The sequence below is a fragment of the Lampetra planeri genome, chromosome 1 (assembly GCF_965212315.1).
Source record: "Lampetra planeri chromosome 1, kcLamPlan1.2.h2, whole genome shotgun sequence".
NCBI lineage: Eukaryota > Metazoa > Chordata > Hyperoartia > Petromyzontiformes > Petromyzontidae > Lampetra > Lampetra planeri.
In genome coordinates, this window is record NC_136107.1 from 11,040,112 (window position 1) to 11,053,428 (window position 13,317).

Here is a 13,317-nt window from a genome sequence, read left to right on the forward strand (position 1 = left end):
ACTATACACTCCGCTCGCTCCTCTGCTGATAGCTTTATCACACCCACACTTAGGATTCCGCTAGCTTGCTATATACTATGCTAGCTTCTCTACTGCTAGCCTTATCACACTCACACTTAGCATTCCGCTAGCCTCTCTACTGCTAGCATGTCTACCCTCACTCCTCCAATCTTGCCCTTGTCTCCAGTGGGGGATCAGCCAACACCGCTGGAGAGGACGAAGTGTGGAGAGCGGGGTCCCGGACTTCTCTTGAATTCACTCTTGTCTTCACTCCAACCAACTCAACTCCTATGCCTCACACGTTCGCCTTTTATCCCCCTCCTCAGTCAGTGCCCCCAGATGGCCCTCATTAAGCCGGCGTCCTCCCTACGCCTCTTGCACGTGTTCTCCCCCTCATCGCCACTATCTCTCGCCTCTATGGCGCCTCCGCGTTTGCATTTGTAGTCATCCAACCACTGCCTCTTTCTCTAATTGCTGGCGTCTCTCTGTCTGCTGTCACCCAGGCCACCTGCCTGCACCAGTTTATCCTTAGCTGACCTCACTGTCTGCAACCCCGTACATAATGCAACTGCTGTTTGCAAACCCTGCACGCGTTACACCACTACACAAGCATATGAGTAGGCAACCAAAACCAATGTTTTGCTCTGTGCCTGGAAGAAATTAGGAAATCCTTTGTAAGGTAGTTTCCCCTCTTCCCGCAAGGTTCTTCAGGCCATCTGTATCCAGTGACCAATGGTGTCAGAAGCAGCTAAGAAGTTTAGGATCACTACCCTGCGCAGCTCACCCTTGTCCATCAACTGGAGAAAATCATCCGCCATTCTATGAAACGGACTGAAACCCGACTGAGAGATATGAAAAGAGCAGCAACCTTCGAAGCAACGCTAAAATTGCCGAGTCACTGTCTTTTCAGTTACCTTCACCAAGAAGAGGAGGGTCACAGTTGGGCAATAATGTTCTATTGCATGATTCGCTAACCTTAGTTTCTTGAGCAAAGGTTTCATGCCTTTTGAACACTCGGTAACACATTGCCCTCTCACAGGGATGTGGGATAATACAAAAAAAATTGACATGATACCTGCCCTCATTGTTTTACCAACGAAGAGGGATGCAGGACCTCACTACAGGCCATGGTTCTCAAACTCAACAGCAACTCCTTCAGGGAGAAATAAGTATGGATCCTCCACGACAAGATATGCTATGGTGTCAAGGGGCAAAAGGACTGGTTTTAACTATGGAATAATACCTGCTCTGATCAGGTCACAGCACTCAAGTAATGATTCTAATTGACAGATTATGCAGACCAGACGAATCAAGCTGTCCACCATCTGGGACAATTTTACTCGATGGTTCTTTGGCAAGATTAATCTCCACATGAAGAAGATATATTATCTTTGGAGAATTACTTTTTTTATTTAACCGACCATGAACAATCTTGAATATTCTCCAGAAATGCTCTTCTCTTTACACCGTTTTTTTTACAACACCCTATATTGCCCTTTAAACCATGAGATGCTAAAGGATCAGCGAACAAGGACTACTAACCATTTTGAGAGCCAGTTTGGCAATGGTTGAGGACATAAGCTGGTTATGCCCGCAGTTCATCGTTATCAAGGGAGGTGGGGATGGAGTACTGGCTCTTGAGAGTGTCTAGGAACCACAAAGAAGGTTCATTTGAATTATATGGACAGATATAAATGTTAAATGACCCACCACTCTATATCTGAGAGTCCTCTGATTACAGTCAGTATGTACTGTACTATGACATGGCGAGACTATGCAGAGAATGTTAATTTCATGTATCTGAATGCCATACCCTGCGTGAAAATCGGGGGGAGAAGATAAGAATGTTCATGCGGGCTACCCGCAACATACTGGGAAAACCCCATTGATCACATGGAGTCCAAAGTTCTGAAGCCTGGCCGTTGCCCACGAGATGTACCCATGAGTTGAAGTCACCCACAAAGATGGTCCTCAGCAACTCCAACACAACTGCAGACTCCGCGCCTGATAGCTCAGTACATTTATAGCTTTCCACTTCCCACTATAAGGCCAATTTCTACTCCAATTTCTATGGAACTTTTCCATCGAATTTTGAAAAAAAATTAAAGGTCATGTAGTTCTTGAAACAATGTCATACCTCTCCTGGTTGAGAATCACTGCGTTAGAACATATGTTCCAAAGTACAACAGTTAAGGTGCCTGCACCTACCACTGTGGTGAACCAACAAGAACGCAGCCAAGTTCGTTGATGTCATGCAGTTTTGTAATGATCAATGTAGACAAATACAAAGATCCTCAGTTTCGCATTAACAATCTGTTGGGGAAAGTTCTGAGCACCTATGAAGGCCAGCACGGCACACGAGGGTGGTGGGTGGCCAGCACCATGCCGGGACGCCTTTACCTCCCCTGTGGCGATGTGTACACAATGCATCAGGTACTCATTTGAGGCTGAGTCGACATAGGGGAGGCCCAGAACCGATTAAGATAATCGTCACTGGTTTTGGCCCTGAGTGGGAATCGAACTCGGGTCGCAGTGCGCTAACCATCATACTACCACTGCCCACATATAGACAAATATGCACACACACGTGCACTTCAATATCCGGAACATGTTTATTCTCTTGAAGGTAAGAAGGCAGCATGAGGTTGTCAAGAGCAGCAGGTTACTGGATATGTGAATTGTCATGTGTCGACATTGATATACAGACTTCTGACCTGGTAAAATACAAACTGGAGTTCAATTGAACCATTATCGAGCACAGGTGGGACACAGGAATTCCCTATATCACTAACAGCTACCTATTCGCACATGGTAGCTGTTAGCCTGGAAATGTCATTCCTCTTTTTCAATTGAGATAACTTAAAACGCTCATTCTTACTGATGTTGCTGACTGGTATCTGAGCGCTTTTGAGGGTACATTAGTGTTTATTATTTGTATTTTTATTCACTTTATTAAAAAAAAACATCTATCTACGTGACTGACACGATTCCTCAATCTTAAAAAAATGTATATACAGTATATATATATATTTTTTAAAATATAAATTCCACTTCGATCGCAATTTAATCATGTAAAAACCTTAAACCGAAATATCCCGACAGGATTCGGTTTCGAGCAATGGGCCTTTATAAGAGACACACGAGCGTGTGTATAGCTCGTAATGTTTAGTTCGTTCTTATACGCGCACACATCACTACCAACCAAAAGCCCACCGCCACCCCTCCCCCAACCAAAGTTACTGTGGTCAAGTGACACGGAGTTCGAACTCTGTTCACTGCGCGCGTTGTCGTGCAAGTTGAGTGTTAATTGCGCACCCGCGTTGTCTGAGGTTCACGAACGGTCTTGGTGCCACTCACCCAGACCACTTGCGGAGACGCCGGCTGATTGTTTGCCTCCTCCTCGACTCGCCCTCCCCTCGTCACTCACCACCAACTCCCAACTACTACAGCGGTAGTCGACCGAACGCTAAGACGTTGTTGGATAGATGGCTCGGACGGAGTCTTTCTTGGGCGTCCGATTTTTCGCCTCTGTTGGCGGCGGTGTCGCTTCTCCGTCTGGCGGTGTGGGGACGCGGGCGAGCAGCTTTTAAAATAAACACCTATCCCGCGTTAACCATTAACCCGCATCCCTGCCTCGTCGGCAGCAAAGGTCGCTAGATACTTGGACGCTACCACAACCACCAAGCTCCTAGAGAATCACACCAATCCCTTTCTTTGGCGAGCGTCTTTCTCTCTTCTGGCCAAATTTGGTTATGCGAGCTGGCGTTGGTGGTGGCTACTGTTGATGCTTCTACAACACGCGTGTGTGTATACACACACACGGAAACAAACAGACAGAGATTCCCCCTATATCATTCCACGGACTGGAGGGCAAGTGCGATTAGCGAACACCTATAAAGGCCGGTATGGCACACCAAATGGTGGTGGGTGGCCAGCACCACGGCCGGTTGCCTTTGTCTTTTAAAGACACAGGCGGACTTGATAACCTCCAAGACTGAGAGGTATACGTCAGGCTGTCGCGGTCACGTGACGAATTGACAGTTCATACCTTACCCCTGACGGAGTTTCCTGGCTTTTTATGACACGTGTAATCCTGGCCTCTTTCTACACATTTCATTATCGCCAGCCATAGTCAATCTCACTGCTGGGTGATTGCCTCTCAAATCCGTTGCCGTCCCTAACGATCCTGCGATGCAATCACCAAAGGGCCTGCACAGAAGATAATTTCATCGCTTCATCTCCGCAATCAATGTCCCAATCCCTTGTACAGTAGTAAATGTTACTTAAGATAAAGTTAAATGTATTTGGAGGGTATGATTTATCTTTTTTTTTTATCATTATTAGACATGTATTTGCAGTCTTTGATTTATTATATAATAATTTAGGATTTGGAGATTACTAATAGATGAGTAAAAACGAGGTTTGACTATACCACTGAATACATATATTTCAGCAACAATTCTAGTGTATGTGTTAAGTTATACTTATACACAATTCAACTACGCTTTAGCTAAAGGTGTCATAATGATTAAATATGACTCTAAAGCAGGACTTGTGCAAGATGTTCGAAGTTTAGGTAGACCTGTTATTAATGAAAGTTTTGAAATGTTTACCACCTTTTCATGTCCATGAGCACTGCATGCGCGCTGTCATCTTTATCTCAACTCCAAACAGCAAATGTAAAATGACTAGATTCATAGGCTTCGGTGACTGTAGCACTATTATTGTAACTAGGTCGTGCCTGCGAAATTTCAGTTTTGTCCATAAAAGATTATCCGTACCACGGTACTCCTGGCCAAATCAAGCTACCCACCAAACCAACCTCTCCCAAAAAACACACGTCGCCACCATCAGCTTTGGTGAATCCACGAGTGAATGTGTAATCAATCATCATAGGCCGTTCTCACCACATCACAACATAATCATGGGCATCGTTATGGAGAATATAACACATAGATTATAAGCAGACAATCTGCCTTCTTTATATATCTGTCACTCCACATACAATCTAAGATTATGTATTACACAACCCATCGGCCCAACAGCCTTCTGGGACTAACATTTAAACAGTATTGATTCAGAATCAGCAAACACTGGACCGGCTTCAACACCACCTGTCTTATCAGCACACTCAGGCTTTCTTGAATCAATGCTAATCAACTGCCATAAATCATGTTGACTTTATGGTACAATTGTGGTTATGAATACATTTGTGGTTAGATGCGTTTCTTGCATAGTTTTACTACATATTTATATGCTTCTGACGTGAATACGCTACAACACATAGAGGAAAAGTGCAGGTCAGCCTTGAAGAACCTCATATCATCAAGAAGTACTGTTTGCTAAAATGTGAATGTACTTTCACCGGTTTTGAATATATGTCAACATATATTATGTGGAAATACTTCGATATAATATATAAATACATTGTACCAACGACAAACACATTGCAGCCTTGCAGAACGTAAGGGCAAGAACTGTTAGTAAGCACTTTATGAGGTGCATGAGAGATTCGTGTAGTCAGTAACAATTATAGCGACCTTAATCTTTTTAGTACATACTTATGGCACTAGATACTAATTTAAGACCAAGTCGGCCCTAGGATATGTACCGTATGTTTAACTTCTTTCGCACCGTACGTTGCCAACCGTGCTAATCGGAAGTGCGGGGGTAGTGCAACAAGCTAAACAGGACATGGTTTGAAACCGCTTGCCACTGTTGTTAATGGTTTGGAATCAAACCCAGGTCAACAAGTTCATAGCTCAGTGTAAGAACCACTGCACCACACACAAAGGCACTGAGACTCAATACCCACAATTATGTAACGTGGCCAGGAATATAACTCAACTCTTTGAAAACAAATAAACAGACAATTCACCTCTATATCTGTCCATCCACATCAAAACAAACTCAAGTATATTTTTCTGGACAAATCCCATCAGCCACACGGCCTATTGGGATGGAATATTCCAGTACAGTATGAGCGTTGAAGGAGTATACGGTCTGCCTTTGTATTGAATTATACAGTATAAGGACTGGATGAGTATTTTGTGTCAGGTTGTTGAGATCAAAGTGGAGTTCGCTAATAATCACATTCATCACCTTCCTTCACACATACACAATTGTTGGTGACCAACATGTCCAGCTCAGTTTAATAATTGACAAGATGTCAAGTAAGGGCTCATATCCGTGTTTTTGCTTGAATATTGCATCACTCCAAAACACCGAACCTTGACATCTTACACAATAATGCTCTTACGACATCTAACGATAAGCCTCAACACCATGTTTTAACAAAGAAACTGCATTTGTGTTGTAGTACAAGCAATGTACTTATACTTGCGCATTGATAACTGGTGACTTCATATATAGTGTGTGCAGTATTACAATATGTTCATTAACATTTTCCAGCACTGTATTGGAAACATTAAGCAACGACAACACGAGCTGCAAAGATCATGATTAAATTAAGTTAGGGCGAATGTAGCCAATTACCGTAGGATTTAAAAATGGCATGCGGCTTACGGTTATCTGATACCAAAAATGGGATGAAAATTGTGAATATATGACGGTCTCGTTTTTATTATCACCATATAGCATGTCTTAAGTAAAGGAGGGGGGCAAGGGGGAGAGCTGGCGGGGAACGGACGGAGAAGGCTGGAAGCAAGTTTGGACTGCGGGAAGAAATGAAGGACGAAACCCCTGCAACCTCGTGTCGGCTCTACTTTACATCGGGTGGCAGCGGTGGTTCCGACAATGGCTACAACCTCCGTGGAAAAGAGCCAATGGAAGAGGAAGCAGGGGCCGGGGACCCCCTCCCCCCCCCCGGAGATCCCCCCAGGGCCAGGGCAACAAGAGAGTCTGCTCGCGGGAGCAGCAGCACCAGGGGGCCCGGACCCCATGCAGGACCGCATTGTCCGCGTGGAGAGGGCGCTCCAGGAGGTATTGCGCCGGCTCCCTATGGGGGGGCTGCCGGCGCCAAGATCCCCTCTCCCACTCGTTGTACTACTGGAGGCGCCACAGGACCCGGCGGCCGACCAGTTGGCTGGGCATAAGCCACAACCACGGCTTTACTTTATAAATGTATTAAAAGTTCACTGTTCATTGACACTGTAATAACCTAATTAAAGGTTAATTTTTTTAACCTTAATTAGCCGGAAAGAGCAGTAATAATGTCTCATTTAAAATACAACTCTCGCGATGACAACAGTAACGTGCCTAAGCACTGACTCATTCCCTTATTGCACCGTGTTGCAACATTTCTGGAGTGTAACGTTCAGCCTTCACCCACCTATGGTCTCCCCATAAATACGCAGGCAACACCACACTACAATCACACAAAAAATGTTTTACACATAACATCAGCCACATTGCCTTCTGTCAGTGATGTATTTATTTATGAAACCATTGGTTTAATACAAGTTTAGTGACTAACTCGGAGACAGTAAGACTTGGAGACACTTCCTTTAATTAACGAACACCATCGGAATAATACATATCCTACGTGGGTACACACTCTACAGTCGCTAGCCTAAACACAACTCTAGCCGTCTAACACTGATGGCGCTGACGGAGACAGCCAACAACCATCTAGCAGCGCAATATTGAGTGAAGACAGCAGCGACGATGGCGACGAATGACAGCATGATGGCGACGAGATGGTAACGACGATCTTGAACAGCATGACGGGGAACCCACTTCCAGCAACAGCCCCGAGGTCCGCTGCGGCCACGCCTGGACTGCGTAGCTGAAGGCTTCTTTAAGCTTGACATGGATCTCCTGCCTCTCCAACAGTAAGAACCCCGAGCCCCTCACAGGGCCCCCTTATATCGGGCCGGGCTGGTGCTGGCTCCGTCTCTCGCCCCGCCCACCTTCTCGATCTCTCTCGCCCTTGCCCGAAGGCTCTCGAGAGTTCTTCCCAGACCATGTGACCATCCATTGGCCCCCTCCACCGATGTCCCCCCTCCAGTATCATCCGGTCACATGTCCCCAGGTCAGCCAGAGTATCATGCCCCCAAAGTAACCCTAGCTGGCTGACACTCTCTTGCTCTCTCAACTGGAGCCCACAGCGCACGCTATGCGTGGTTCCACCGCGCTTAACCAGCGCTCACCAAAGCCCCCACTAGGGCTGGTACTACACCCCGTGTCCGGGGTGTACACACAACAGTATACATCCCGCCGTGGCCTCGCAGGCCCGGCACCACACAGTGACACAGTGACATTCTCAGTCACTACACAAGCATGCTCCGAACCGCATCTCTGCACCCCTGCCAGTATCTGAAAGCCAACGTTTCAAAGAAGAAGAGCGATTTGTTGTTTTATTTTTGTCTTTGAGAGTGGCATCACACGCAGAGTTGCTTGTATAGCGGTGTTACGGGAGGGAAACGGACAAACACACAGGGGTGTCCACATCCACATCCGCAAACGGTTACCCCCTGGGGGCTGTGGAGGGATGCTGGGATCCCACACAGCCCCACCCCTCGGTGGCAAATTGGTATAAAAGGCGGGGAGCGAGAGGGCTTGTGGTTCAGTGTTGGGGAGCTAACGAGTGAAGTACCAGTGAAGACTGAAGACCGGCAGATAGGCCCTGGAACTCCTCTGACTCGCCGTCCTTCTCAGGACCGAGCAGAGAAAGCCAGTGGCGCGGCCCCAGATCCTCAGAGCCGATGTTCTTCTAAGAGCCGTGTCTGTCTGGCTGGGTGTCGTGACCTGTGCCTTGACCAGGGCCGGGTCAGATAGCCTCCCCTAGCACCCTTAGCGGAGGACCTGGGAGCAGACCAGTTAGGCAGATAGCCTAGGGGTGTATCCCAGTCCAGTATGGGTGAAGGGGCCATTACCCCTTCAGTGTTGTATACGTTGCCCTGTGCCGAGTGTAAAGTTATAATAAATAGTATGCCTCGACTACACCGTCTCTGTCGCCTGTGAACCCACTACACTTGTACACAAACACAGCAGCAGGTATAGAACAGATGACAAACACATTCTGACTTCAATAAACAAAATAAGTTACGGAATAAACTGTCTATTTGGTTTATGTCTCCCTTAGTTCACAATACAGTTTGACTATTTTGTCACCAAGGCATTACATAACGACATTATTTACGTAAAATTATGTAATTATGTTTAAGATTTACGTTTCTTTTAAATGGCTGCCCCACAAGGGGGCAGCCAACGAGCCACAAAGCAGAAGCCAAAGAGCCACAAAGCAGAAGCCAAAGAGCCACAAGGCAGAAGCCATAGAGCCACACGTGGCTCCGGAGCTGCAGGTTGCCGTTCCCTGATATAAGCAGTCACAGAGGTGGTCTCCAGTAGCGTTGCTGGTAGCAGCAACACCTGAAACAATGCTATTTTACTTATCGATGTCACAAGCCAGGTGTGCATAATCTTGATGAAAAACGGATTGATGTGAGGTCACCCACTCGCCTTACCTGGCTTGCGTTTTGAAAATCAAGCACCGAGTGGACAGCACTCAGTGCCAACACGACACCCCATTCCCTTGTAATTGGTTGCCATTGAATTTCAACTTACATATGCGTGGAGCAGCCATTCACCCAATGGTTGCACGAGTTGGATGAGAAAGTGCGAGAATTGGCAATGGTCCACCCAACACTCACTCGCGCTGTCTCACTTCTGACTTGTGAATCGTATCCAACTCTTGGCTTGACTAGTTCCCCATGGGGGTTTAACAAATTAATTGTCCAGGCTCTGCTATTCAACCTTGATGGTCGATATGAGTAGCAGTGGAGCGCGTTTAAACATGTTACTTATGAGGACAGAACCCCTTCAGTTGACAATGGCCATTGTGTGTGAACGGGTTTGGATCAGGTAGGAATCAATTGACCCCATAAAGTCACCCAGTCTAAATGATAAAATTACGTAGCTTGAAATATTACAAAAAAATGAGTCTTTGTGCGTGTGCTCAAAGAGCATGTTATCACGTTTGCGTTGAATTACAACACCATTTTTTCACCTTTAACTGCAGTTCAACAGAATACAGTGTTCAAAGAATACAACCTCCATCTTCTCGAATATGCCAAGCGTGCTGTTACAATCTCAGGAGAATAATCTCCCGTCATTCACGCAGCATTCGTATGGAGTTGGTCGAGTGCATTATGTAATTGATGCATCTTTCAAACACTTTCATTATTTTCTTAAAGCCTAAAGCTACATTGCAGTCTAGTACAATTCTCCTTTTGAATTTATTTATGCCATAAGCTGTGTACTGGGCTTTTATGCATGAAAAACTATTAATTACACGACTCTTAAACATGCTCGATAATACGCGAAGCAATTTTTCTGCATAGCTCGAGTTCGCGTGACAGAAAAAAACTGGCGCTCATGCTAGAGTTGGTAAGGCGGGAAACATTCGGTAATGAGTACCACTTAACCATAAACTTTTTTTTGTTAACATAAAGTGTACGCTTTTGAAATATTTTAACTTGGACACTTTTCCAGGTTTGCTGAACCACATTTTTGCAGTCGTACCGCCATATTGATGTAAGAAAAGCAAGCTTCGGCATGACATCACTCGAGGAACGATGGCAGATGGACGAGATAGGTGAGTGAATGGCAACAACAGTAGAAGTGGAGGGATGAGATCGGCACGTGTGGAGATAGATTGTGGCTTCACAGGGTGATGGGAGATGGCAATGGCATGGGGAGGTCTTCATCTAGCAGTGATTAAGGGCTGCTGATGATGAATAGTAAGGTGGACTAGGATAAAAATGATATATAGAGGTAAGCGGGAGAAGTTTGGGGTGCTTTTGAAAACCAATAATTGATAATGAAAAGTATATCCGAATGTGTCTGAAGAGAAAATGTCAGTGCATATTATCTGCTGTGATCTAATAAATCAGAAACATGTACACCAACCAATAAAATAAAAGCCGAATACCAGGAAGCATGAAAACAAACAATTTACATTGAGAGACAGAAAAGGGGACACATACACTGGAAAACAGATGTAAATCCGAGACATTGTAGTTGTGGGGCCCGACGTCTACCCCGCCGCTCTCAATGGGGAAGGTAGGGCACAACGTCCGCCCATTCTTTTCCCTCCTCCACCGCATCGGGCTGCCCTTGCCTGGCACCCGCCGACCGAGTAACTGGGCCCCCTTGGTAAGCGCCATCCCTAAGGGGCCGTCCATAAATGACGTCACGCACCTGGGAGGGGGGGACGAGGGGTGGGCGGTTGAGAAATGTGACGTCACATCAAAATGCGCAACTTTAAATAAATATAGACAACACGTTAATTAATTAAATAGACTTTATGATAAATGTTTTCTCCTACATCAGAATGCAGCGGCACATTAAATACGCACTACAATGACAATAGTTGAAAGCGATTTGAAGCATGTTTTATTTGGGGGGGGGGGGGTGGCAGGGCTTTGTGACGTCATATTTGAAAGGGGGTCTGATTTTTTGTGACGCCATGTGACGAGGGGGGGGGGTCAAAAATCGTCCAAAATCACGTGAAGTCATTTATGGACGGCCCCTAAGGGACACGCTGTATTGCTCGTATATCGTCGCTGCAGTCACTGCCGTCACACGGATGCTGTGAGTGGCCAAGAGAGGAGGACTGACTGAGATCTTCACGACCCAGATGTAGGAGACGAGATCCCCCTTAGTTAAAAAAACCTGGGTCACGTGATACCGCACGACCAATCGTGCGCCTACCTGTGGCTATGCCAGGCTTGCTTCTTCGCTGCATGTGTTGAGCTCCCCCGACCTATTGTTTTATTTTCCTGCACTTTTCACTCCCCCCCCCCACGCTGTATTTAGGAATGTATGACTCATCGCAGCTGACCCGGTAATCTTTTTGCACCCATACACTATCAAGCCAATTCAGGGGCACTGCGATGTAAACTGTCCTATTGGGTCGAGCCAATCTCTTGGCATCGGGAAACCGTTGGACATTCCCCAGAGCAATCCTTGGATTAAAACCCGACTGCCAGGTGACCCAACGTCAGGACACTGTGTGTGTGAGATGTGTGTGTATTCAGTGTGAGGTCAGGGGGGGTCGCGGCGCGTGCAGAGTGGCTTCGAGGACGTGGCACCACATATCCCCCCGAGGTGCCTGTCCCCGTCCCGGGCTGATTGGAGCACCTCGCCTGGGTCGCTCCAACCAGGTAGCGCCGCGGAGTCCGCAGGGTCCACCCAGTTCTCATTGCTAATGGCTCAGCTTCACGAGGCCCCGGTGGTGGTCTCCGCCTCCATTCCAGAGGCTCCTCCTGCTCTTCAACGTCACCTGTCTGGGGAACAAACTCAGGTGTGGAGGGGTTTAGGTGCCACCGTGCCCACCGCCTCCTTGCTGGGCCTGGGTCCGCTGGGGGCTCAGGCCTAGCGGGGCCCATGTATGGAGTGAAGCCGTCAGGTATGGAGGGCATGGGGGGTTTGGGGTTTCAAGGCACACGAGAGGCGGGCACCTCCCTGGAAGGGGTCGCTTCCAGGGTTTCAATCGGCGTATGTTTACCACCGTCTCCCGACCCCTCTCCCCACCTTGAATTAGCACCGTCGAGGGGAAGATCTACCACACCACGGTCCGGAGTCCTCGCCAGTAGGTGGTTAGTTTCTCCACCTGTCCGGGCCCTACATGCGGGGTATGCAGCTACACCTTAGAGCCCGCCGAGTAAAAGGGGGGCTCCACATGGTGACGGGTGCCCTGCTCTTGCCGCTGGTGGGCGGCCTCCCCATGCTGGTAGGCCCGGCAATGGGCCACACGCAGGGTCTCCATCAGGTGCTCCATGGGCTGGCTCCCCTCCTCTGGCTGCGGCGGGGGAATGCCGAGTCGATGTGTGTACCATGGTGTTTTAGGCAAACAGGGTGTAGGGGAGGTGTTCATCGCAATCCTGCTGATTGGTGGCTGCCATGCGCTGGAACTTCCTGGCCAGGGTCTGGTTAATGCGCTCCACCATACCATTTGCCTAGGGGTAGTACACTGTGGTTCGGTCCTTCTGGATTCCGAACTCCCAGCACAGCACCTGAAATAACTCTGCCTCGAACTCACTACCCTGGTCTGTAATGACTCATTCTGGAATCCCATGTTTAAGCACATAATGCTCAATAAACGCCCAGGTGACCACAAGCCACAAGGGCTGTCTTATCTGGGATGGCCACTGCCACTGGGTAACGAGTGAAATATTCCACAGCCATGAGTATTTATCGGTTGCCTCGGTGGGATCGTGGGACCAGACTCTGTAGGTCGACTCCGACCAGCTGGTTAGCTCGGCTGATGTCGAATGGCCTCAAGGGTACCTGATATCGTGCCAGTTTCTGCCCACACTGTTAAAAAGCATGGCAGCCCTGTACCCAGTTGGC

General features: G+C 47.4%; 1 protein-coding gene across 1 annotated transcript in view; it reads right to left on the reverse strand.

The window, feature by feature from the left end:
• Positions 1-3,910, reverse strand: part of LOC144717754 (ATP-dependent translocase ABCB1-like) — a 34,161-nt gene extending 30,251 nt beyond the window's left edge. Inside the window, exon 1 of the mRNA XM_078593381.1 lies at positions 3,358-3,910. The gene's annotated coding sequence lies outside the window, so the exon portion shown is untranslated. The remainder of the gene's footprint in view (positions 1-3,357) is intronic.
• Positions 3,911-13,317: the final 9,407 nt, after the last annotated feature.